General features: G+C 39.3%; 1 non-coding gene and 1 pseudogene across 1 annotated transcript; both read right to left on the reverse strand.

Annotated features, from left to right (window-relative positions):
* Positions 1–13654: 13654 nt before the first annotated feature.
* LOC111733885 lies at positions 13655–13761 on the reverse strand. The gene has a single exon (XR_002778229.1). It is a non-coding gene; the product is annotated as a U6 spliceosomal RNA (small nuclear RNA).
* Positions 13762–25906: 12145 nt separating this feature from the next.
* Positions 25907–26674, reverse strand: LOC105309136 (annotated as a pseudogene).
* Between the last annotated feature and the right edge of the window lie 632 nt (positions 26675–27306).

Consider the following 27306-nt stretch of genomic DNA (forward strand, 5'->3'; position numbering starts at 1 on the left):
ATGCCAGAAGATGTCAATTGTGTCAAACTATCTTCAAACTCTGCCAAATAGAATTGTACCTGGTTGCAAACTACCGCTTTAAGTTAAGAGCTCCTAAACACACACACACACACACACACACACACACACACACACACACACACACACACTTTATTTCATTCTTTCTTTTATTCTCTTCTTCCCCCTTTTTTTCCTTCTTTTTCTCTTCCAGTAAATGCCATTATACTTTCCTCTTTATCCTCAGCAACCATTCTCAGGAAAAATGAGAGTTTATTATACTCTCAGAAAACATAACACATAAAGCCATTTATTAGTCAATAAAAATGACTTAGGGTAACCAACCATCTCAGTTTAACAAAGAATAAAGAAGTACCCAGGATATGAAAATTTCAGCGCTAAAATTAGGGAAATCCTGGTCAGAGTTGGTCACCTCAAAGTAATGGGTAACCTTTTTAACCTCTGACTCATATGGTCCAGTCTGGATATAAACTCTCATTTGTAGACGCCCAGATCAAATATCCATTAGTAATAAAAGTGGAATTACATTCTATTTTAAAAAATGTATTAAAGTTGATTTTTTAACCACCTTCAGCAACAACTCTTTCATCTTTTTTCCCTCTTCTCCAATTATACCCACACTGCTCCAGCACCTTTCATTTGCCCTAAATTTCCAAAATCCTCTTATCTCTTTATTTTGAAAATAACCTTTTTTCTTTCTCCCCCCTCCTCTCAGGTTCTACCTTTATTGCCACCTCCCAACATAAATTCTGGGAACTGATTTGGCAGTGTCAGAGAAGGCACTCCATGGGTGGATAGATGCATTTTGCAGGAAATAAGCTAAGGCTGAGTCACCATTCACTTCTGTGAGGGAAGAAAAACCTCAGAATTATTTACATGTAATATCACACATGTATTATTAGTTTATGAGCACCTTCCTAATAAAAATAGCTAGAAGTAGAAGCAGGGGAATGAAAAAATCACAACAGTTTAGCGTTGATGAGATGTAAGGATGGAAAAGAGAAGATATATCCAGATAAGGTTCTGCTCAGAGTAGCTGAGGGGAGGCTATAAGGCTCTCAGTGCTCAGTATTAGTTCTTGATTACTTAACAAGGGGTAGAGGTCAAGGATAAGGGCATTAAAGGTGAATACAAATTTGCTGTTTCATAGTACTGGATAAAGCCAATGTTCAATTCTCTTGGTTACATTCTAATTTTCAACTCTTTTCTCCCCAACATTGTGTCCTATAAACCTAGTTCCCATTTGGCCAGCTTATTTGCTTTTCCTTCAACTGTTTTGAAGTCACTACACTACCCACCAGAAATTATTTTTTTAGCAGAAGTGTTCTAAAACACAGGACATAAGCTCTGAAAAGAAAATATTAAACTACGAGGTCACTAGTGTAATATCAAATGCCCACTAAATTAAAAGAAGATGAAAACATTTCTCATGTATGGAGGCAGGGTCACTTTAGAAAAAGAGACAGAGGAGTACTGGCCCCTCATTCTGTGAACTTAAGTAGTTTGTTGCACTTCCTACATGTAAAATGTTCCCCCAAATAACCTTTATGATTCATATTCTGATGCCATAAATTCAGAATCATTTACTTCCCTTTTAAAATCACTTCTTTCACTTAGGGCAAAAGATTAAAGCATCTGTAAGACAAAGAAAGAGCAACTGCGGACAAGGGCATCTATTTCTATTTCTGAGATTCTGAATTCTGTAGAATGACTGAAGTCATTTTTGGGCTTCAGGCTCATAGTGACTCAGCTCTTTCTTTTTCTATAAATGTCATTATTAAGGAAATTTGGTCTGCCTTTCCCAGAGGCAGATGATGCTTTTCATTTGATTAAATCTAATTCAATAAGTAAGAGTTGTTGAACTCCTGAGTAGGTTGGGTATGTTTGTGTGTTTCATCTGAACATTTATTAGAAGTTATTCTATCATCTCCATAGCCATAATTTTCCTCTACAGTCCTATCTTGAAAATGTTCTGGAAATATATTATCCCTTTGATAATGGCTGCCCAGTTCTGGTGGCAGAAGATAAAGTTCAGGGACTGTGGCAGCCTAACCCTGCTTGATCATTTCCTGCTTGAACAAGTTAGTTCCTGACTACACTCCCCACCCTTTCCCAGGACTCTCTGGCTGACTGACACTGGCGCAGCAGTTTAAAAACCCGCTTAAGTGATTAAGCCAGTTTTCTTATAGTTTGGCAGCCAATCAATGTTCTCCTTCCTTATATGGAATATCTATAGCTGTGTAGGAATGCAGAAGTACAAAATTGTATAAAACTGCCTTCCATGTTATAATCAGGGCTCAGCCTTTGGATAAGAATCTGCTGAGCCGGTGCCAGCATCAATAAACGCTGCTTCCTGCTAATTGCCTCAGTGTCCCATCTCTCTGTTGGAGGATCCTGCAACATTTCTGGGGGCTCGTCTGGGATCCAGAGATGGTTTTTTGCCTCCCTTGTCTTTGGGGTGTGGCCCCTAGGGCACTGGGAGAAGCGGACTTTACCAGGCATGCTAGCAGACCTATTAACTGTAGGAGAAGAAGACTCTTCCAGCACACTAGTGCAGTGGCTTCAACCCGGAGAGGCACAGGAAGCAGCCCAGGAGAACTGCCCAACTGAATGGTAAGAACCCGGGTCCTAGGAACAGCCTGTCCACTAGAGGACAGAAGGGGAGTCTGATCAAATCCCGATGTCACCTGAGTACGTTTATTAGAGGAAACCATGACCTCACAGGTACACAGGGCGGAGGGTGGAGTGTGTTTGGTGTGTGATTGCATGTGACTAAGACGTGGCCTACTACAAAGAGAGAGTTGAGCCTTTGTCCACGGTTCCGTGGTGAACCTCATATGGTTTAGGGTGGTGTCACTGGATCTCCATGAGGAATCTACTCCAGTGACCTGAGTCAGGGGTTTATTCTGACCCACCAATTGCTAAGAGGCACCTGAAAGTTCCCCGCAAGGGAGCAGCCGGAGATGGGGGACGCGAATCTCTAAGACCATGTGTGACACCGACCATGGGTGAAAGGATGGGTGGACAACAGGGTAAACAGACACCTTTAGGTTGTGTGCTTAAGAATTTCAAAAAGTTATTCAGGAGATTATGGAGTTAAACTCACCGCACAGAAACTCTGTACCTTTTGTGAGATTGACTGGCCCTTTTTTGGCATTGGGTGGCCAGCAGAGGGGTCTCTCGATAGGGAAGTCATTGCAAAGGTCTCTCAAGTCATTATCGGTCAACCTGGCCACCCAGACCAATTCCTTTATATCAGTTCTTGGGAGGCAAGAGTTCACACCCAACCCCCTTGGTTGAGAGTCTGTCTAGAGGAGAATTGTAGAGTCCGGCTAGCCCAAGCCTTGACACCCTCTCAAGATTAGTAAAAAGAAAAGAAACCTGTGTTGCCAGCACTATGCCAGACCGGCTCCATTCTGCTAGGCTTCCCAGGAGCCTATGGTCCAAATGACAGTTGCGGGGCCGACCTATTGACTTTATGGTTGACACTAGAGCTCAACATTCAGGTGTAACTTGGCCTGTGGGCCCTCCTTCTCAAAGACAAGCTACCATTATGGGAACACCCGGAGGACAAACCTGTTGCCCCTTTCTGCAGCCCTGTTGGTACAACCTAGGAGGACTAGAAGTTGTCCATGAATTCCTATATCTTCCTGACTGCCCTGTAGTACTGATGGGACAAGACCTTTTAGGAAAACTACAGGCTCAGATTACCTTTGACTCATGTGGCCAAGCAGCCCTAACCTTGGGGAGGCCAGAAGCAAGGATCATGTTGCTCATGGTTCCCCAAGGAGAAGGGTGGCACCTCTATAGTCTCATAGGAGAGTCCCAACAGGAACCCGAGCTCCCCTTCAAAGTGCCCGGAGTGTGGACTGAAGACAACCCTTCAGGACTAGCCTGACATATTCCTCCAGGAGCTGAGCCAGCCAGCCAGAAACAGTACTTCATCCCCCATAAGGCACAAGTGGGAATCCAAAAACATTTAGAGAGACTTCTGAAGTATGGAATTCTCCATCCCTGCCAATCATCCTGGAATATGCCTCTCCTGCCAATTCAGAAGTCAGGGACCAATGAATACCGACTGGTCCAAGATTTATGAGCAGTCAGCCAGGTGACTGTCACCCTGTACCCTGTTGTCCCTAACCCGTATACCCTCGTAGGCCTCATCCCCACTGAGGCAACCTATTTCACCTGTCTGGACCTCAAGGATGCCTTCTTCTGTATTCGCCTGGCTTCTCAGAGTCAACCAATCTTTGCTTTCCAATGGGAAAGCCCTGAAAGCAGAGACAAGGGCCAGTTGACATGGTCACGGCTGCCTCAAGGGTTCAAGAACTCCCTGAGCATCTTTGGGACAGCTCTAGCCTTGGATTTAAAGGCCTTCTCGGCAGATCCACACAGCTGTACATTACTCTAGTATATAGATGACCTCCTCTTAGCAGGAAAGACCTATGAGGAATACATGGAAGGAACACATCTCCTCAATCTCTGAGAAGTGGGTTACAAGGTTCCTAAAAGGAAGGCTCAAATCTGCCAAGAAATAGTTAAATACCTCGGCTTCCACCTGTCACAGGGACAACTTCGACTCTGCCCAGAAAGATAACAAATGATCTGCTCAAATCCTGTCCCTATCACCCAGCAACAAGTCCGCAAATTCCGCAGAGCAGCTGGCTTCTGCAGAATCTGGATACCTAATTTTTCCATCCCTGGCCATCCTTTTCCATCCTCTATGAAACCACAGGGGAGCGGGGGTTGGGGGGGGAGTGGGGAGAACAGAAGCCCCTGCTCTGGGAATCTACACAACAGGAGGCCTTTGAAGAAATCAAAAGTGCACTCGCTAACGCTCCTGGACCAGAACTCCCAGACTTAACCAATCTTTCTGTACATACATGAGCACACGGGTGTCACAGTAGGGGTCTTAACCCAACTGCTAGGATCTTGGCATCATCCCGTGGCTTATCTCTCCAAACAGCTTGCCACCCTGCTTGCGAGCACTCGCAGCCACAGACCTCCTTGTGTCAGAGGCCGACAAACTGACTATGGGGCAAAAACTGACAGTTCGAGTACCGCATTCAGCAATGATATTACTAGAGTACAAGGGACAATATTAACTCTCCAACGCCCAGATGGTCAGATACCAAGGAATGCTGTGCGACAATCCATGCATCCGCCTAGAGGTAATATGAATCTTGAGCCTAGCCACCTTGCTACACTTTGGACCTGGCCAGTCAGACTACAATTGCATTGAAGTCATGGATGAAGTGTTTTGCAGCCGACCTGACTTGACGGTCCAGCCCCTCAAGGACCCTAGTTTAGAATATTACACTGATAGTAGCAGCTGTGTGAGGGGAGGAGAACACCTTGTAGGATATGCTGTGGTGACTCTACATTCCACTATTGAGGCAAAACCTCTGCCTAGGGGAACCTCAGCACAGAAGGCAGAGCTCATTGCCTTGACCCGTGCGCTTCACCTGGCAGCAGGAGTGTGTGCTAACATATACACTGACTCTAAGTATGCCTTTACCACCTTCCAAGTACGTGGAGCCCTGTACAAAGAGAATGGTCTAATCAATTGAAGGAGAAAAGACATAAAATATGGAAAGAAAATTCTAGAACTCTTAGATGCTGTATGGGCCCCCAAGAAAGTTGCAGTCATTCCCTGTAGAGGACATCAAAAAGGGGGATACCATAATGACCCGGAAACCTGCAGGGCAGACCATGTTGCCAAACTGGTTCCTTAGCCCAGTCCTTTAGCCTAATGGGACCCCAAGTACTCTCCTCAAGAAGAAGCCCAGTTTAAGATTGAAAAGGGGAGTCTCCTCCTTAGTGGATGGTGGAAGTTCAAGGATGGGCGAATTGCAGTCCTTGGTACCCTAGCCCCAGCTTTTGTCAAGCAGTTTCTCCAAAGGACTCACCTTAGTCGCACTGCCCTAGAAACACTCTAGGCTGGTATTTCTACATCCCCCAGCAATCTAGCATCTCCCGAGCAGTATGTGAATGGTGCGAAGTCTGTGCCCGCAACTCCAGGCAAGGGCCGTGTGCCCCACCAGGGATGCAAAGTGTTGGTGGCACCCCCTTTGAGGAACTTGAAGTAGACTTCATTGAAAGGCCTCGATCACGGGGCCTCAAGTATCTCTTGGTCTTTATATGCACTTATTCCATTTGGGTAGAGGCTTACCCCGCTCGGGCTGAGAAGGCCCGAGAAGTAGCCAGACTGCTCTTGGCTCAGATAATGGGCCAGCCTTTGTAGAAATGGAAATTGCATACCACCTCTCTATCACAGAATTTGGGACAGGTGGAATACATGAACATGACGCTTAAGACTCAGTTGAGAAAACTATGTCAGGAGACACATCTACATTGGGACAAAGTCCTCCCTATGGCACTATTAAGAATTAGATTGGCCCCAACCAAGAAGATTGGGTTCTCCCCCTACAAGATCCTGTATGGGTGGCCACCACCACTTGTCAAAGGACTACGAGGAGACCTCAAGGAAATAGGTGAATTGACTTTGAGACAACAGCTTCAGGCCCAAGGGACCACGTTCCAGACTCTCAATCAATGGGTTAGGGAAAGGTTCTCTGCCAGTTTAACCACAGAAGTTCATTTCTTTAAGCCAAGAGACTTTGGGTAAAGGAGGAGTGGAACATTCAGCCCCTAAAACCCTTGTGGAGAGGCCCCTTTACTATCATTTTGTCTATCCCCACTGCAGTTAAGGTTGCTGAAATAATAGCAGACTTAAACCCGCAGCTGCCAAGTAGGAATGTGTTCCAGACTCTTCTGAGCCCCTTAAGGCAATCAACTGGAAGAAAACATTGATTGCGCCAACAGACCAAGGGTAAGACGTCGGCCTCTCTTGGGCCACACCGGAAGCTGTCCAATCTACATGCGGCAGAAGCCTGAGGACAACATTTCATCAGGATGGGACCCTAGTAGCCTCTTTGGAGGCTGGTTCTCCACTTTCAGTGGCTTTAAGACCTTAGTTGGGACAGTACTCCTCCTCCTTGGGACCTGCCTCCTCCTCCTGTGCCTATTGCCTCTTGTTATCCAGTCAATCACCTTCCTCATAGAGGCTATAATAGAAAGAAAACTGCAGCAAAAGTCCTCATGTTATGGAGGTACCAGCCTCTAAATCAAAAATTAGAAGAAGGAGATGATGCTCTCTGACTCAGTCCTGGGTCCGAGCATCAAAGCGGGGAATATGGCAGCCTAACCCTGCCTGACCATTTCCTACTCGAACGAGCTAGTTCCCAACTGCACCCTCCTTTCCCAGGACTCTCCGGCTGGTGTGGCAGTCCAAAAACCTGCTTAAATGATCAACCGGTTTCCTTATAGCTTGGCAGTCAATCAATGTTCTCCTTATGTTCTCCTTTCTTATATGGAATATCTATAGCTGTGTGGGAATTTAGAAGTACATGATGGTATAAAACTGCCCACCATGTTACAATCGGGGCTCAGGCTTTAGATAAGAATCTGCTGAGCCAGTGCCAGCATCAATAAACGCTGCTTCCTGCTTATAGCCTCAGTGTCCCATCTCTCCATTCGAGAATCCCGCAACAAGACCATCAAGGTTGGGAGTCTAGTAGCACCACCTTCTACGTACCCATAAAACAGAAACTCAAAGCCACCAAGGATCTGGAAATGCCCTCTGACAAATACTGGCTTTTGCTTACATCTTAGGTTTTTCACTTTACTTTGATGTTGGTTTTTATGAATATCTTAGTTTTCTTGTTATCTCAGAGAAACGTTAAATATATTTTATACTTTTTAAAATAAAGCCTATATTGTTTTTGTTGATTGAGTCATTTAAGAGACCAAGTGGTCTGTTGTGCCAGAGATCCTACTGTTGCTCTTAGAAAATAAGTTTGGTCTGGTCTAATAATAATTTACCTCCATTCCCTGCAGGTATAATATAAAAACTACAAATTCTGTTCCAAGTAGCTACTCCTTTCCCCTTAATCGATCTGTTTCAGAAGTCCTGTAAACTTGTAACGGAAAAAGCGGGCATTTTGGCTTTATTTCTCTTTCTTTTCTCCGTTTCTTCTTGTGTTTGCAGCTGTTGCTTTAGATGCATTCACTATCACATGTAAGAGGGAGAGAGGAGAGAAATCAGCTCTCTGTTTTCTCTGGATTATTGTCTAAATAGAAACTATTCAAATATGAACAGAGAAGTTATTATAATTAATGAGTCATTTGTACTTTGATACAATCAGTTGGGAAATTTTAAAAAATTTAATTTATATTAACAATAAAAAATATAAAGTACTTATGAATAAGTCTAAAAAAGATGTAAAAAATACTTATGTAGAAAATTATAAAAGATTATTAGAAAAGACCAAAGAACACTTAAATAAATGGGGAAATATTTATGGATAAGAGGAGTCAGTATCAAAAAATATGTCAATTCTTACAAATTTATCTATAGATTTAATAAAATTTCAATTTAAAAATCCCAACAGGATGTATTTTCCCTATTATATTTGATAAACTCATTCAAAATTTACAGAGTTGAACAAAAGGTCAAGAACAGCCAAAATTCTCCTGAAGAAGTAAAAGATGTGTCAGGCAGACATTGCCCCATCAGATATTAAGCTAAATTGAGTAACATAGCATTGAATTGGTGTAGACACTAGTAAACTACTGGAACAGACTACAATGCCCAAAACAAACCCACCACTATATGAACATTTGACTTATGGGGAGAGAGAATTGAAGACAAAAGGAGAAAAGATGGGATATAGCACTTATCTATTGCTACATGACAATTTTCCTTGCCTCCATTTTATGTGCTTAAAATAATAACCATTTGTTTATTTCACAATTCTTAGGTCATCAATGTGGGCTGGGATCAATCAGATGCTTTTCTTAAATGGATCATTTAGCTCATTCAAATGTCTTCTGAACAGCTAAAAAATCAGTTAGGCAGATCTGCTTCTATGTTGGTTGGCTGTTGGCTCTAATGACAAGTGTTACTGGGCCACACACCTCTCATCATGCAGCAGGTAGCCCATGTATGTTCACATGGTGATGGTTGACGTGATCAGAGAGAGCAAAGGTAGACTAGGCTTGCGACTGGTACAACTTCACTTCTGCCATATGTTAACAGTGAAATTGTGGCAGCCTGACCCTGCCTGACCATTTCCTGCTCAAACGAGTTAGTTCCCAACTGCACCCCCCTTTCCCAGAACTCTCCGGCTGGCGCGGCAGTCCAAAAACCTGCTTAAATGATTAAGCCGGTTTCTTTATAGTTTGGCAGTCAATCAATGTTCTCCTTATGTTCTCCTTCCTTATATGGAATATCTATAGCTGTGTGGGAATGCGGAAGTACAAGATGGTTTGAAACTGCTTGCCATGTTACAATCGGGGTTCAGGCTTTGGATAAGAATCCGCTGAGCCGGTGCCGGCATCAATAAAAAAAGCTGCTTCCTGCTTATTGCCTCGGTGTCCCGTCTCTCCGTTTGAGAATCTCGCAACAAAATCAGTCATAAGACAAGTCTAAATTCAATGAGTGGAGAAATAGACATTTCTTTGTGGAAGGAACTACAAAGCATTATAGCCATTTTTGCAGTCTAGTACAGTCTATCCTTTGGACGAAATAATTACCATTCCTTCTGTTAGGCAGCTAGTCAGACATGAGCGACAGGGGGAACAAAGGAATAGGGGCCAAGCCTAGAGACTGCCCAAAGACTATACTATTGGTAATTACATAGTTCCTCCTGCATCCCCAGAGACAAAGGAAAGGAGGGTCATAATCGATAGTTTCTTTAATCTGGCCACAGATGCCTGTACAGATTTAATGCTCATTATACTGTCATTATAATACTATGTTTATGCCTGGAAGTGTTTATAAATCTAATTATAACAGATTGAATTCTGGGTAAGCACATGTGCAGTGGCAAAAAGTTACACAGCAGCCAGATGTTGATTAAAATGACCTTACTGAAAACCTGCTCCTCCTCCCTTGGGGCATGCTCTGTCTTGTCTCTTCACCTCCCAAATTCCACAGGGCTGCAGCCTTCCTAACTGCTGCCATCTCCTTCTAAAATGTACTTTCAATAAGTCTTACTTTTTCATCTCGCCGATCTGTAATTCTTTGCTGCATTGGCAGGAAAGAACCGAGGGACAACACACGCCACCATCCTCCTCCTCCCCCAAGTCGCTGGGGCAACTCAAGATTTTACATCACCCCAGTGGTCACACTTCCACATGAAAGACCCCATAAATCTCACCTAATTATGACTGTGGGATCTTGTGATCTAAATCAGATCAGTTGTTTTTTGGAAAACAAAGGCTGTTAGAAAGATTTAAAAAAAAAAGATCAGTTGAATTTCCTCAGTTCTAGAGACCTATGAACTAAAAAACACTAATTATCTTCTCCCAACACTTCCATAATTCACAGTGATGAGGCAGGGACAGGATCATTACAGTAGATGCTGCCATCAGAAAGGGGAAGAATGTGAAATACATAGCAGCCACTGGTCTATAACAATTCTAAAATCCATTTGGAAATCTGTTGCCAGGTCTCCTCATTCTGGGGGTAGGATCTATTTCTTGATTAGGTCTAGTTTCATCTCCTTGATCCATTGTTCTCCAAGGCTCTTAGCTCCACTTTCTGAGCTCTTGGCTCTATCGTCTGAGGTTGTTCCTTTTCCACATTCCACAGGAAGGACCCATATTTACAGCTAAATAGCTTTCTCTGATTGCTTCCTACTAGTAAAAGGTAAGGGTTCCAGAGGCGATTTTGTAATTTGAGCAATCTCAATTTGCTTGATCTAAGTGTGTGGTGATTTCACAACTCTTAAAACTTTGTGGTTTTGATGCCAGAGAGCTCGATGGGGCGATGGGTCGGGAGTTCAATGAGGGACCCCGACCTGGAGCTCTGGTTACCAGGTTTTTCTTATGTCCCAAGAAAGAATTCAAAGACACTACAAACAGCAAGCAGGAACTTGAGTTTTTGTTTGTTTGTTTGTTTTTAAGTAAAAATACGCACTTAAGAGAAAAGTGCTATAAACTTAGAAAGCAAGTCACCCAGAGCTGGATTATGGGCTTTTGTTTTCTTGAGGGGCGGGTGGGGGTGTGGATGGGGGTGGGGTTTGGAGGTGGTGGGGCAGAGATGTGGTACTTACAATGCAGGCAATATCATAGTGATATTATGATAAGCCAAAAAGGAACAAAGGACTCCAGAGCCTTATCCTGGGAGAAGGGATGTCCCAAGGCCACCCATCCTGTCTCCTGGCCTTGGCTTGTTTCTCAAGAGAGTCTCACACTGGAAATCAAAAACAGGGAGAGGGCCGATTAAGGGACAAGGGAGAAATTTCAGAGCCCCATCCTGGAAGGGAGAGGAAATGTCCCAATGCTAACTCTCCTGCCTCAGTTTTCTTATGTATCTAACTTGAGTCTATACCCACAATTCTTTTGAGAGAGAATTTATGGGTCGATCAGGCTGTTGTGGGATAACATCTTTGAAATTCTTAGACCTCCTTCCTTTTGAGAGAGTTTACTAGATACATCTTAATTCTTTCAAATGCCTCAATAAAATTTTAATAGCCATACCTTGATATGATATTTAGCCTCAGGCTTCTTTCACTTGGAAGATTTTTACTGGCCAAAGGTATTAGGGATGAGCAGCAGTTTTATTGTCTATATATTCCCTTTAAATTCTTTCTTTAGCTCTTTTCTTTCTTCTTAAACAACTAAATGAAACCAATCCACACTTTCAACATTTTGTCAGGAAATCATCTTGCAGGATCCATAAATTCATTAGAAATATATAAATTTTTAATCCGAGTTACTGCGGGCAACCAACTTGACAATTGTTTTCAACCACGTAATATATGTTTCCATTGTTCTGGCTTGCCATAGCAATTTCTTTACTTTTTTCCCCCCAGTGACCACTAATAGTTTGCTTATCCCTTTCTAATTTTTGCTACTGGGTTTTTAATGCTTTGCTACTGGGTTCTGAATTGGGTTCTCTGCCCAGTTCAGAGACCCAAGGCTACATGTTTCAGGTTATTACCAAAGCCCCCTACTTCTAGGTACTAATTTCTGTATCAGTTAGTTTTTACTCTGTAACCAACCACTCCAAAACTTAGTTGCTTAAAACAAAAATCATTTATTTAACTGCTTCTGATCCTGAGGGTTGGCATTTTGAATAACTCGTCTGCAAGTTTCTTCTATTGGTCTCAGATGGTCTTACATTTTCCTGGTCACCTGGCAATCAGTGGCTTCACTCACATATCTGGCAGTTAGCTGGCCACATATCATCCAGTCGGTTAACGGGCTTATTTACATGGCAGTGGCTGCAGAGGAGCAAGCCCCAAAGTGCAACAACTTTTCAAGTCTCTGTGTAATTATTTCTATTAACCTTGTCCACATGGTCAAGTCCAGATTCAAGGGATAGAAGAATGCACTTTATCTCTTCATGGGAATAACTGCAAAGTCAAATTGTAAAAGTACATGTACATAAAGATACAATTTGTGGACACTTGTACAACCTATCAATAAAGTGAAATGAAAATGAAATATAAAAATAGTAGTCTATTTTATTTTGTATATTAACCATACATCATAATGATAATGCACATAAATTGATAATTCAATAATATTCTTGATAGTGTGTAATGTATCTGACAAGAGCTTGTACTAGGAATAGGAATGTCAGTTCTGCAGTTTTCTTATTACTTGTGCATGCATAGTTAGCATCTTCAATTAGTTGCCATCTTCAATAGCTTTTTAGTCATCCATTCATTTTGTGAGGGTAAGTTAGGTTGAAATCAGAACTAGAATATGTAAATCCACTTAACTAGGCACATGTGGTCTGAAATATATAGCAAACCATTGAGAAAGGGTGCCACTGTCAACCCCTCAGCATTGTATACTTTCCATTTACCTCTTAGGCCCTCTTTCATACCATATGTGACAAATGATTGGTAGATAATCACAAGGGCAAGTGTCAATATGAATTTTTATTTTTTACATTTTATTTTAAACTAAAATTACATACACATACATATACTCATTCTCATAAGAGAATTATGTCCTAGTATTTTCTACTTGCATCCGAATGGGTTGTCTGGTATACCCCTCTGGAGAGTGTTTGCACCAGTGTTCTAGATAATTTCTCATTGCCAGGGCTACCCATAACATTCTGGGAGAAATCACATCACTTTAATTAAAGCACTTGTGCACAATTTGTTGGCTGGGGAGTTCTGTTCATCTATCTGAAAAAAGAAGAAGTCTGAATGTTTCGTCAAGTCTGCCTTATTTCCAGTTCAGGCTTAGGTAGAGTATAGACTTACTTCTAAGTCTCTCAGGTAGGTAGGTAGGTAGATAGATATGAGAGAGAAAGAGAGAGAGAGAGAGAGAATTTATATGCAAAATGTATCATTCAGTTTGGAAATCTTGATTAATCTGTTTTTTTGTTTGTTTGTTTGCCCTCAAGCTTGAGGAGAAAGAGGCCAATCACAAGTAAAGCTAATAATCAGGATTTATTCATGAAACCAAATTCCCAGTCAAGTAAAGAATTTGGCCCAATGCATTCTATATCTTTAGCCCTTAAACAGTGATTTCAAATATACATATAACATTTATAAAAAGAGTAAGTTCTAGTTAAACAATGGCTTTATTGCTTGAGTACATAGACAAAAATATGGACCGCTTCACAAATTTGCATGCCATCCTTGCTCCGGGGCAATGCTAATCTTTTCTGTATCAGTCCAATTTTAGTAGATGTGCTGCCAAAGTGAGCACTAGACTAATTTATTTCAAAGAGAGATTTACAGCAATGTACTGACATTTAAAGGAGTTTCTGGCTTAACAGAATACTCTATTATTTAATTATACTAACTAAAGATTCTATAACGCTTGCTCAAAATTCACTAGTGCTCATGAAATTTTTGTTTGGGAACACTCATTTTAGTTTGTTTGAATCCTGTTTTATTAGCTCTGTGACCATAGGTTAAGTGACTTCATCTCTCTTACCCACCTTTTCTTATCTACAAAATGGGGACATATACCTATCCCATAGGACTGTTGTGAGGATTAAATGAGTTAATTATAAACTGTTTTGAGCAGTGTCTGGCACACAGTAGGCAGAGTATATGTAAATTTTCTTATTCTCCTCTAATTTTAACTGAACTTATTTGGTTCTTATTTGGTTGATATATTTTGTCTTTCTGCCAAACCTATTACATTGCCTAATTCTTAGGAGGAAAAGCATGATAATTCCTTAGTATATTACAAATAATTGGCTAGTGAAACTATTGGAAGAATAGTTTCTACAAAGATGGCAAATAACATCATAACATCTTGGATTTGTATTAGTAAGGAAGGAACATAATTAATGAGTCACATGTAAATACTTTAAAAATGCAAATGTTTTTTATTAACTGCTTTAAAGGTAAGAGATAAATATGAAGGGTTTGTATTTTTTCCCCATAGAAATTTGATCCCAGGAGGAGTTCCAAAGGGGGATTTGCATGCTTTTATTTTTCTTGGTATTTGGTAGAGTATCTGCTTCTTTGCTGAGTGGAAGTAAGAAAGAGCTTGGAAATTCTTACTTATTTCATAAATTTTTGATGGATTATTTTACTGAATGATTATTTTGGGTAACTTTGCCTGTATATTTTTATAATCACCATGATAGGCACAAAGTGGGAGCAAAGTTTTAGGGATTTATAGGGAAGGAGAGGTTAATTCTAACATGGACTCTTAAGAGGATTTTTTTTTTGGTTTGTTTTTGAAAGAAAGTTTGGGCTAGTCCTCAGAGGATTAGTAGGCCTGTGTCTGGAGCATCCCTAAAAATATCATCAAGTATATCTGTTAGTCTATTTTTAGGTAGAAAAATATAAATTAATATTTTTATGTAAATTAATATTTTTATGTAATTAAGTCAACCCAGACTTATTTCTTACTCTGCAGAATACTAGAAGATTCTAGAAAAGAGAAAGGCTACCTGACAGAAACCTCTAGTCCATTTTTATTTATTTATTTTTTAACAATTGTAATTCAATAACCAGAATCACACATTACATAATCGATTACTTAAATTGTGAACTTGTATTGTTCTCTTATTTTTCCTTGTGATTTAGTATTATATCCCCAACTAGATGATAAACTCTTTGAGGATCATGATAGTGTTTTCATACTTAAATATATTTGTTAATTAATTCAAATGCTTTTTTAAAAATCTGTATTCTTTTGGGCCGATGGATTACAGAAAGAGGAAAGGGAATTGATATTTCTATTCAATAACTCTATGACTTACGCCTGATAAACATTTTTTTCTCATAATTATTAACATTCCTCTGAGGTAGATATCATCACTCTCATTTCAGTGATAAAGAAATTGAATAATGCTTGAAGAAGTTAGCTAACTTGTCCTAAGTCATTCTGTTAGGACATGTGGGAGCCAGATCTGTATTTATCCAAAATCTATTTTTTCTTTTTATAAAATGCAAATCATATATATATACATGTATATATATGTATATATGTGTGTATATATATACATATATATATATACACACATATATACATATGTGTATATATATATATCCATAATAAACCTTACTGTATATATATACACACACACACATATATATATACATATATATTCCAGTAAGGTTTATTTTTTTCACATCTTTATTTACTCATCATCTTTCTCCTATCTCAAATAGATTCCAAACTTATAGCATTGGATTATTAATGAGGTGCCAAGTGAAGATATTGGTAATCTAGAATAAATAAAAGGTAAAAAATGACACTTCTTTTATGGTTAGTCACAAAAGTCAAATTAAAGCAAATTTATTAATTCCCTCTTCCCTCCCAGAGGCCTGTATCAGGATGGGGCAAAGAACCACCACAAAACCTAAACTAACCAATTATCTTGGTCTGGTCAAACAGATTGAGGAGAACTTTCTGGTTCACTGACCCTAGAGTAGCCCTGATAACTAGGGCAGAAGGCAGAGCAGGGTGGCTGGGAGGCTCTGTGAGTGCCCCCTGCTCTCTAAGGGACTGGTTTCCCAGACTGTCAGCACTTTTCAATAAATGTCTGGCCTCACAGTGAAAGCTGCCATCATTGTTTCCTATTTGCCTTGGCTGTGTGGAGTCCAGAGGAAACCTGTTTATGTCACCTTTCTCCTGGAACCACCCACACCATTGGGAGGAATGGCATGGCGGGGAGGGGAAGCAATTGCTGAGAACTGGACATTGAAAGGAGGTGGTATTTGGCAAAGCTCTAAAGCAAGTCCTAGAAGAGAGTGGAAAATAAGTTAGAGGAGGCCCAAAGTGAAACTGAAACAAGGAGTTTGTTGGAATCCAGGGCCCAAGTTTCCAGAAGGAGGACAGAAGGAGGCTGTGTTTTCAGAGAAGGTAAACTACATGATGCAATCAGTGACGGCAGTTGAATTTGGCTCAGTCTTTGCTAGTCTTATTGACTGGCTCGAAACATGTTCCCTGTACTGTTTTCCAGTTTGCTCTAAAATTTATTCTGTCACAGCAGAACTGACAATAATTACAGCACTGTCCACTTTTCCCTTCCCTTGCCCTATGTATATATTTCTTTCTTTCTTCTTTCCCTGCTTTCCTCCACCTCTTAATTTTCCTTTTCATTCATGTGTTGCATTTAACTGCTGACATCTGTAGATAGTGTATGGCCTTCTTAATGTCTTCAGAACAAAAAGACTGTCACTTGTTTGAGGCTGAAGCTATGGACCAAGACTATTGTAGAAAGTACTACACATAAACATACACACACACATATGGTTCACAGAAGTTCTATTGGCTATTGGAATTTATTTTGCTATATGCTAAATCAGGAGCTTTTTAGTTTTGATGCTATGAGAAACTAAACTTAATCGAACCTTACTGAGGACTGTTGAAGAATATGACTCATTGTATATTGTATATACATGGTCAGGGGCAACTGTAGGATGTACTGATAAAGAATTGTGAAGAACAAAGAATAATGCAACCACCCATAACAAGAATTATCATCAAGAGTTATGAAAACAGGATGTCAGTGTAAGCTCAATGTAACTACTGACGCAAATTGAATAACTCGGAAAGGTTTAATAAAAGTAAGGTAATGAATTGTAGCTTCAATTCCATATAAAAAGAGCTGAATGTCTGTTATAGCTATGCAGCCATTTGCTGGCTACCTGTATGAATTCAGGTTTTTGTTTTGTTTTGGTTGATTGGTTTTACTCAATAATAAACTTAGCTCATTTATATTTATGAGTTGGCCCATTCATTTGGATTTAAATTTCTTTTTCCTCCCCAACAATGTTGAATAAATATCATTCTGTTTGCTAGTTTGGCATGGGCTCAAATATCCTGTTCTGCAATTTACCAGCAGGAATATCGAGTAAGTTTTAATGTCTCTGAGTTTCAGTTTCTTCATTATAATCAGAATGATAATAGCTTGCAGTGTTGTTCTAATGTTAAGAGATACTTGTGTAAAGCCTCTGGCATATAGTTTAATACTCAGTAGGTATTTCATAAGTGAAAAGAATGCTGCTTATTACAAGTAAACTTGATGTTTTTTTTTTTTTTGCATGGAATATTTTTTAAATAATTTTTTAGTTTTCAAATACAGTTATACAATATTATATCAGTTTCAGGGGTACGACATGGTGATTAGACATTCACATAACTTACAAAGTGATCACCCCAGTATATCTAGTACCCATCTGACCTGCACGAAATATTACATCACCATTTAAAATAAAAATTTCAAAGACTATTTCAATGGAAGAAATGCTTATGGCAATATATTAAGTATAAAGGCAGGTTACAAAAGCAGCTATGCAGTATGATTCAAAAATGCAGATAAAACCTTGTAAGAAAGAAATATTAGGAAGGACACAGACCAATATGTAAAAGTGAGTGTTGGTTGCAAAACCCCTTTTCCTTGGTAGGACTTGGCTTCTATGACACAGGCTAGAAGTGGCAGGTGCTGCTTTGGAAATGCCTTTCAGCTGGGACACCAGTAGGATATTCAGTTCTGGTCAGTAGAAAATAAGAAGTCTGGGAAAGAGTTTTCTAACAAGAAGTGACACATGGGAAGAAACATACATGTGGTGCTGGGAACAGGGGAGCCATCTTGCAAGCGTGAGAGTATGGAGCCAATGCACTAAGGATGGTGATGGAGAGTCCCAGCACCTGATGAAATTGTTGAACTGCTCAAACAAATATGGAAACATTTCTTCCAGACTTCTTGGACATAAAAGAATAAACCCTTATTTTTTAAGCCACTTTTATTATTAGTGTATTCTGTTTCTTGAAGTTGAATGCACACTAACTGATTTGAAAAATAAAGTTAATTTTAATTGAATTTTTTCCTCAAGTTTTCCACTTTTGAAAACTTTCAAATCTTTACATTGGGAAAAACTATCTCAAATAGTAAGGTATTGAATCTTAACATAGTAAGTTATTGCTGTGATTTGACCTTAATTGAAGGATGGTTTCCAAGAGCTACTGAGTAATTATTTCCTCTCTTCCCGCACATCTTTCTGGCCCTCCAAAAATATTTTAAGTGTGTGTCACCACAGTGATTGCTACCATGAGAATCAGTAAAATGCATGTAACTATCTTCTGATTATCTCACCTTTGACCAAACTATTGGCTGTGGTGTATCTTACACAAAAATATTACAACATAATAAAGATGAATAACATTCACAAATTTGGCATTTATGGATGGCTATTTTGTTTTCTTTTGCTCAGTGTAATCACCTATCATTAATGTGTATCTTGTCATTTATGGCACCAAGTAAAAGTCAACAGTCATAATTAACACGTGAATTTTTTCTAGCAAAGTATTGGAAACCTTAGAATATCATTAATTTTAAAGTTCTTAATGAGCTAATTCCTATCACAAGAGCTCCCCTGCCTTATTTTTTATGAGCTATACAGTCATAAGATATTTGCAAACATAATGCCCAAATCCTCATTTTATGGATCTGAAAACTAAGACCCAGAGAAGTTAGGAGCTGGAGCTCATCAGATTGCATAGCTGACAGAGCAGGAATTGTAACCCAGGCCGTTGACTGCCAGTGGTCCCAGAACTGTTTTAACCAAACATTGAGGAAAGTATAAAACTTCACAGCAGCTACTTTTCCTGGGAAATTTTTTATTATTAAATGAGGGGTAACACAGATGTTAGGTATTTATGCTAACAATATTAAGATCCTGAGGCCAAACATTTTATTTAATTTTATGCTTTTCAAAAAAGTGCTTTGTGATTTTCTTTTTATACTTCAGTAAAATTTTACATGTAATAAATTTGCAAATATAACGTCTGAATTTAATGATATAATTTTTAATTTGGCAAACGTGGACATTAATTTTGGACCCTAGCATTTCTTATTTTATTATGTTATTCTGAGCCTTATTAAACCAGCTCGCTTCTTGGGATGATACATGATAATGAGTATATAAAGGACATTGCACAAGAGGCAGATATTCTGTTTATTTATTTCATAATTTGGAAAGATCTGACATCACACCCTCAAGAAGACAAATCAGGCCAAACAGGCTCAAAGGAGAACTGGGCTTTCCAGGACGTATCTCATTAAAGAGAAGTAACATATGATCTGGGGAAACCACTTAATTTCTGAGAACTTTATTTTTCTTCTCTATTAAATAGGGACAATAAAATACCAATTTCAGAAAGTTGTTCTAAAAATTAAATAAGACAATTATTGTAAAAACATTTAGCCAAATGCCGAACACATATAAGTAACATTAATTGGTCCTTGTAGCTTCCACTCTTCCAATTGTCACTCTCATTTTATCTTTCCCTTTTCTCTTTCCTCTAATTAATCTTTATGTCTCCCTCCCAACTTTTTTCTCTCCTTTACATTTCTGCCTTCTTTTCTCTCTTCTACTCCTCCTTTGCTCATCCTTTTCTTCTCCAGATATTTTTTTTCATTCTTTTCTGCACAACCAGTGGCAGCATTCACAGCTGAAGAGAGATTTCAAATCTTTCTTATTCCTCTGACTAATAGTTAGCATGAGTTTTTTTTTTCTCTGTTTCAATTAGACATTATTTAAAAAAAAAGGAGACTGGCATCCTCAGTAGAGCACTTGGTTACTTTGCTGATCTTTATATTCTTTCAAATGCAAGCCTTTAAATACAGATATTTTAAATTTGTAATTCACAAAAAACCATAAATTTAATTTTCTGTGCAGTAAACATAATAGCTAACTTTTTTTTTTTGAAACAGACTGTGCCAGGTCCTGTTCTATACCTTTCATGCTTATTAACTCACTTAAGTACCTAATAAAGCACAAAATCTGATGAAAGTTTTTTTTTTAAGTTTTATTTGGAAAAAAATGACATGTCCATTAAATAAAATTATGAAAATACAAATAAGTGCATAGAAATTAGCTTACACTCATAATTCTATGATTCTGATATAATCAGTTAATATTTTAGTATGCCTTCATATGTGCATATATGTTTTACAGACATACATATAATATAATTGAGGTCATACTGCATATACATATATTTTACTCTAAACACAATTTTATGATAAAATATTTTTGATGTTGAGATGGCTGTAGATTAGGTTCTAGCAGGAAACTACAGCCATGTGTATTCCCTTTATGGAAGAAAGGTCCTCTTCCCTTTGGAAAGATCATAGTTTCCCACTGGCCACACATTTAAATTACAATGGTGAGGATGATGACTTGTGGTGGGGACAAATGACAGATTAAGAGGAAGGTAACTATCTTAAAATCTCTGTGGTAAACTTACTGTTATTTTCGAGGAAGCTAGAGAAACATCTCCAAATTTCCATGAACTATTTTATTAAGCATGAATCTGTTAACATTCTCCAAAAGGTGATCTTTCTATTACGAGAGTCGTCTCAGGTGCTCTGAGAAGGTAGCAAGTAGAAGAGAAGATCCTTATTTAGAGCTCCTAATAGAGCTCCTTATAGTGATATTTCCTGTTTCATATTACATAAAAACATAGAGTAGATAAAATGGTAAAAATTTTAAGGTGATCTCATTAGGAACTAATATCTTTGGCCTAACTTGGAAGAGGCTAAAAACTTCAAGGTTCACATAGGTAAGTAATGTTTTGGAACACAGGTGAGAAGATTCTGAAATTTTTAGAGTATGTTGCAGAGTTGGATTATAAACTGTAGGTGAAACCAGAGGTAGACTTACAGTGGGAAATGGATGGAGAGATAATAATCAGTCTGAGTTGAGTTTTTGCATTAATCAGGATTAAACACATAGTAGACATGTAACAAACCAGTTGTAAACCCTCTCTTTTGGGCATAATGCAATTGGAAATTTTGTGCCCTTCTTATATGGCCCTACCCATGATAAGTGCTTTAGTCAGGATGAGAAATTCCATTAAATGAGTGATGAAGTCAGTGATTAATCTGAGGAAATCAAGAGCAACTAGACATTGAAAATAATGAGTAAATTTATCTGAGATGTTTGTAGAATGGTGAAGGGTGATTTAAATCTGTAGGTGAGAACCTGACACCTTAGTGTCCCACTACTTTTACTGTGACGCTAATGTCAACTAGTTTTTAGCTATGTGGTACATGGGGTTAACATTTTATATTACTGTAATAAAATCTTTAAAAGATAGCAGTGCTTTTTTTTCTTTCCCAGCAATGTAGAATGGTTTGTTGTAGATCAAACTTTCCCTTGAGAATTAGAAATGCTGGACAATATATAAAACCATCAGTTTGAAGACATTAGGGAACTATAAGGCCACCAAGGGCTTTGAAGGGTCAAGATTCTCAAAAAAGGTACAGTGGACAAATTTAGAAAACTCCTTAAATCTTCTAGGTCCTATAGGTCTCTCAAATCCTCAAACTTACCATGGACATGAGTTCATCACTGTTTCATCAATAAATTTGGCGGGCTGCCTCAGCCTTCCCCAAGGTGAATGCTATTCTCCAGCATGGACTCAGTTGTACCTGATGTAATATGAGCTGCTGCAGCTATGGCACCAGGCCCCACTGTACATGTCAAGGATCTGATTTCTGCCAGGTGGATGAAGCAACATGCTGCATGGTGTAGGATGTTGTTAACCCAGTGAGTCTGAAGAGGCCAGTTACAAAATATGGAAACATATTGAGATTAATGTATTAAAAAGTAAATTTTGACCAATAAAATTTAATTCAAGAGGGGGCCATTGTAAAAATTCCTCTCCCTTCCTTCCTCTAATAGACTATTCCAAGACAGGGCACTTCTATACAGTGAGCTATGTCTCTTCATGAAGCGGTAGTCATCTTCAGTAATATACTAACTTGTTTTTGAGTCTCTTTCTTTTATGCCCTCCTCCCCTTCTTTTTCCTTTACTTTTATCATCTCAGGTTATACCTCCAGTAAAAAATTAGTGTTTAACTTTTACCTCAGAATTTCTTTTCTAGGGAACGTAAGCTAAAACAGGATGAAAGTATAGAGAAATGAGCCCAATTTGGCTCGATTTTCTCCCTTTGGGCAGTTGTCTGTTTGCAAGTAGAAGCCAAGAGGCTGAAAAGCCGAGTAGAGTTTCCAACAGTCTTACAGTGCTTGTGGGCAAAAATTTGACTTCGAGCCAATCAGGAAGGAGAAGCCCAGGCAAACACTCCAGTGTTAATTTATAACTCAAGCAGGGTGAGACATGTTCTCAAAAATAATAAAGACTGGCATCAAATCAACTAAATCTGTGATCGAATTAAAATTAACCTTTTTCTTATCTAACTGCCAAACACAAATGAATTCTTTCTGGAAGATACTATTATCTAGAGTCTTAAAATATCTCTACAATTTATCATACATATTGTCTAGCTGCCAATCAAAAATTACTAGGCATGCCAGAAGAAGAGACCACAAGACTGAAAAACAAAAATAAAAGTGGCTGATAGAAATACCCTCACTGGAAATCCAAACATTAAAATTATTACACATGGATTTTATGTTCCAGAAATCAGATGAAAAAATGGAAAAAGCTCAGCATAAAATTGGAAAAATGGAAAAAGCTCAGCATAAAATTGGAAAATTCTTCCAATGATAATCATAGAATTGAAAAAATATAATAACTAAAATTAAAAAGTTAATAGAAGCAGATTTATAAAAGGAAGCATAAGAAGTATCTGAGAAATGGTAAAAATAATTAATATATATATGTACTTGAAATCCTACCAAAAAAGAGACAGATGAAGCAGAGGCAAAATTTGAAGATCAAAATGATTGAATTCTTCAAAACATGAGGCCACAAATTCAGGAAGCCATAAACCCCATGTAAATTAAACATAGAGAAAACAACTTATAGGTATATTATAGAACATTTTTAAAAACCAAAGACAAAGAGAAAATATTAATACAAACTAGAGGAAAAAGACATCTGAATGTTTTGGGTCTGTCTTAGCCTAACAATAGTGACACTATTGCTGAGTATGCCAGGAAAAACTCACCTGGGCCAGTACTACTTGTGGCAAGCCCTCACAGACATTGCTCACTAAGAAGCCAATGTTGTGGCTGAACCAGCCCTTAGGGTACTTAATGATTGCAAGACACACTTCAGGGAGAACCATCAGGGAACTTGGGAAAGACAAGTCCTGAAGAGTACACAGCATGCCCATTGCCACACAGCCAAGTTGCCAATAGAGAGGGAGAGCATGAATCTGGGGTTCTGCTTTATTGAGGGTGAGGGTAGGGTGCCTAGGGTTTCCCGGATTCACTTTTTACTGGTGAATTTAAAACCTAAGAGCATAACCATGGTTCTTTTCACCCTATACCTTTAAAAACTGGCCCCCAAACCCTGGATCAGGGAGTTTAGGATTTTGAGCAATAGCTTTTCATGAAATAGCCAATTTTTCTCCACTGCAATTCTGGGTGTTTAGTGTTTGGCTCTGTTAGCTCCAGCTGGACAAACTCATTCCGTTCTGTAACACAGTCAGGAACAGACTGCCACATGACTGTGTGGGTATTCCTTGAGTGAGAACTGGGAAGCCTCCTCACATAGGAGCTCTTTTCCACCACTTTCCTCCCTCAAGTCCAGGCCACTCTATTTTCTTTAAACCCTGACCTTTTCCAACAACTCACTGCTAAACTCCATTCTACGGTTTGGAAAACAAAGCCTTTAACTTTTTTCCTGGAAAAAGTAAAGCTCAGGCTCTCAATATTCAAAACCTTGCCAACCCTCTTAAGAAAAGGAAAAATGTTTTTTAGTCCATCTCTAAGAAACACACACACACACACACACACACACACAGAGGAATACTGTCAAGAGAGATTTATAACCAAAATACTTTGGGCAGCACTCCGGGAACATCTCAAAAATGTTTGGGACAGATTTTAAATAGGTATGTATGGGTATGGATATGGGTATGAAAATTCCCGCCAAACAGGTTAATGGGGCTCCTGCTAAGGCAGTAGAAGTTTAACTTTATCCTATAGTCATAGTCATAGGCTGGTGTGGGTGGGTATTTCCCCAAGGAGCAAGAATATCCTTTGGAATTTCCCAGAAATTCCATGGTTGGGGAAAAACAGAACCATGTGCTCAGGATGGCACTGCGGTGGGGCAGGTCTTCAACACTGGGGGAAGATTAGTGGTGGGGCCTTAGTTGCAGGACAGGTTAATGGATGTGCATTCATTCACACGCAGAAGGAGGAAGTGATGGGACTCCCCTCAGTTCTGAAATCATGCAAGATTTGAGTGGTAGTGCAAAAATGGTCCTAGAAAATGAGAGGGGCACTGTAATAATTCCTTAGGAGTAACTCATGCCCTTAATTGGTTTTCTCAGGGTTGGTGTGGTCTGAGAAGCAAGGCTTGTACATATTTGGGTCTATGCTAATATGATAGGATTATTAATTACAATAACTAAACCAGTAAATGAACCTCACCAACATTCCAGCTACTGTGCTAAGTGTTTTACTTTCATCATGTCGGTTACCACCCTGAAAGTACGTGCCATTAGCCACACTTTACAGGTGAGGTAATTGGGGCAAGTAAGCCTCAGAGTAGTTAATAAATAGCAGAACTGGAATTCAAATCCAAGTCTAAACTCAAATGTTTACCATTATTCCTCATTTATTCTTAAGAATAAAGCCAATGCTATGCACTAGAGACTGTGGGCCTGGGAACTCACATTAGACATGGTGGATTTAAACTTTCTTGGACCAGCTGGTACAGATTAAAAACCTTATATGAGCTGGAAAATAAAGAGGTACTTAATACCAGCAATGGATTTGGATTTTTTTTTGTATTCTTTAAAACCAAACAAAGCAATTTCCTTTTTAAATATGAATATGATGATACAAATTTAGTTATCAAAATTGTGTGCAAAGAACTATTACAATGACTTTCTCAAATTAATGAATTGTCCTAAAATGATTTTCTGCAGACTTTTTTGGGCCTAAGAAAGAAGCCATAAGTACTAATACAGGTTAATTTTAGAAAAAGTGTGACTTTGATCACTTACTTATATGAAGACAACTGTTTATTCAGAAGCTGCGAAGTTAGACTGTCTTCTGCTTAGTTCACCAGTCTGCTGGCTTCTTTTGCATTTAGCTTTTTAAAAATGGTTTAAAGCCCCAGATATAAAATTGGACACCAACTGTAAACTTAATTGCGACTATAGGCACTGGGTATGACATACTTCTGTGGATGTACCAACCCACACAGCTGGGATGAACCAGCCCACACAGGCAGGAATGCCCTAGTGGAATCACACAACGTTTGTTAACATGCTAGAGGGCAGGGTGGGAAGAACCGAGAAGCCAGATGGAGACACTCTAGGAGAAACACGAAAACTTAAGTTCCAAAAATGGAGTAGCAGCCGGCACAGTGATGGCTAGATTTGTTTTGTTTTTGTCTGTAGCTCATATTACCAGCTGTCCATATCAAACTAAAGTATATAATTCGTTTGACTATTCTAATCACTCTTAAGGTAAACGGTTCCAACTCTGCTGTCCGAGTCCCCACGTCCACCTGGCTTTGTCCAGAGGTTCCCCAAGTGCAGCGTCTTGAAATCTATCTTGCCAGTGGTCATGGAATAGCCCGATTTAGCCTCGTGGTTAATGAAGAACATCAACCCATGTAGGTCTTGATGAAGAGGGCTGCTCTAAGACCAGCATGCTGTTGGCTTGTCCTGTCAAAGAACTCTCTATTGGGCCTTTTTTGATAGCTTGTATTAGCAGAGCTTTGAAGCTTTCCAGTTGGCACATAGAAGTGGTCTTCTCGTTAGCACTGGCCATCAGGTGCTGGATGAACTTGGCCTAGAGCTGGTTGGCAGACCAAGGATTCCATTCGTTTATGAAGGAAGGGCAGCTCTGCTTATCCCACTGAATGTGAATCCCCAAACCTTCTTGCTTGTTGTGCGATTTCAGGGAAAACTGGAATTCTCTGTAGGAGATGCTGTCCACCTCATTTAAGGTGATCCGGCACTGGAGGCTGATGAAGTCCTGTTTGCAGATGAGCAGCACCCGGTCGGTTCCGAGCACCAGTCGCTTTTGATTGTCAATCCAGTAAACCACCTACGTCAGTACCACACCCCCTGGATGTCATTGTCCTCCACCTGCAGGACCATCACGTGGGCCTCGTTCTCCGCCCACTTGATGGTTTGAGGCTGGAACACGAAGTTCTTGTCGCGCGCGGGGCGCTTGGGGTCGTGGATGCTGAGTGGCCACGGTGGCTGTTGCATGGCCACTCCACCTGCCCAGCCCGACTTGGGACCCTGACACCACACAGACGCAGTTGCTGCAGCTTGCCTGCCCCCACCCCTGGATTTAAAAAAAATCATTCTGGACTGTCTGGACATCTATTTGGATATTAGGCAGAATTTACGTTCACTGCATGGGTGTGGCAGCAACAGTTTTCCAATAGTTCTTAAATTAAAATGTGACTTCTCTTTCCTTGTTCCAGGCAATCAGATCTATTGATTTCATGCCTTATCTTAGGGAAAAAAAAAACAAAAACAAAAAAATTTTTAGCAATTATAAAAACAAATAAGCACTCTATAAATATACTTAAAACCACTAAACTATACATTTTAAACAAAAGTTTTATGGTATGTAAATTATATCTCATTAGACTGTTAAAAATAAAAGTATATGAAGTTATTTATATTTATACATAGTTTCTGCAGTTACATATATGCATGCATTGACTATCTAGTCATAATTACTTTATGGTTATTTGTACTTAAGACAAATTCCTTTTTTTCCAGTCAGGTATTTTTGTTGTTAATAGTTGCACAGATTCTTTCATATCACTTGTTATCGTTCAATCAGCCATTGTGTAGCTGTTGCACAACTGAATTATTTCCAAGCGTTT

Source organism: Pteropus vampyrus, unplaced genomic scaffold, assembly GCF_000151845.1.
Source record: "Pteropus vampyrus isolate Shadow unplaced genomic scaffold, Pvam_2.0 Scaffold674, whole genome shotgun sequence".
NCBI classification, from domain to species: Eukaryota; Metazoa; Chordata; class Mammalia; order Chiroptera; family Pteropodidae; genus Pteropus; species Pteropus vampyrus.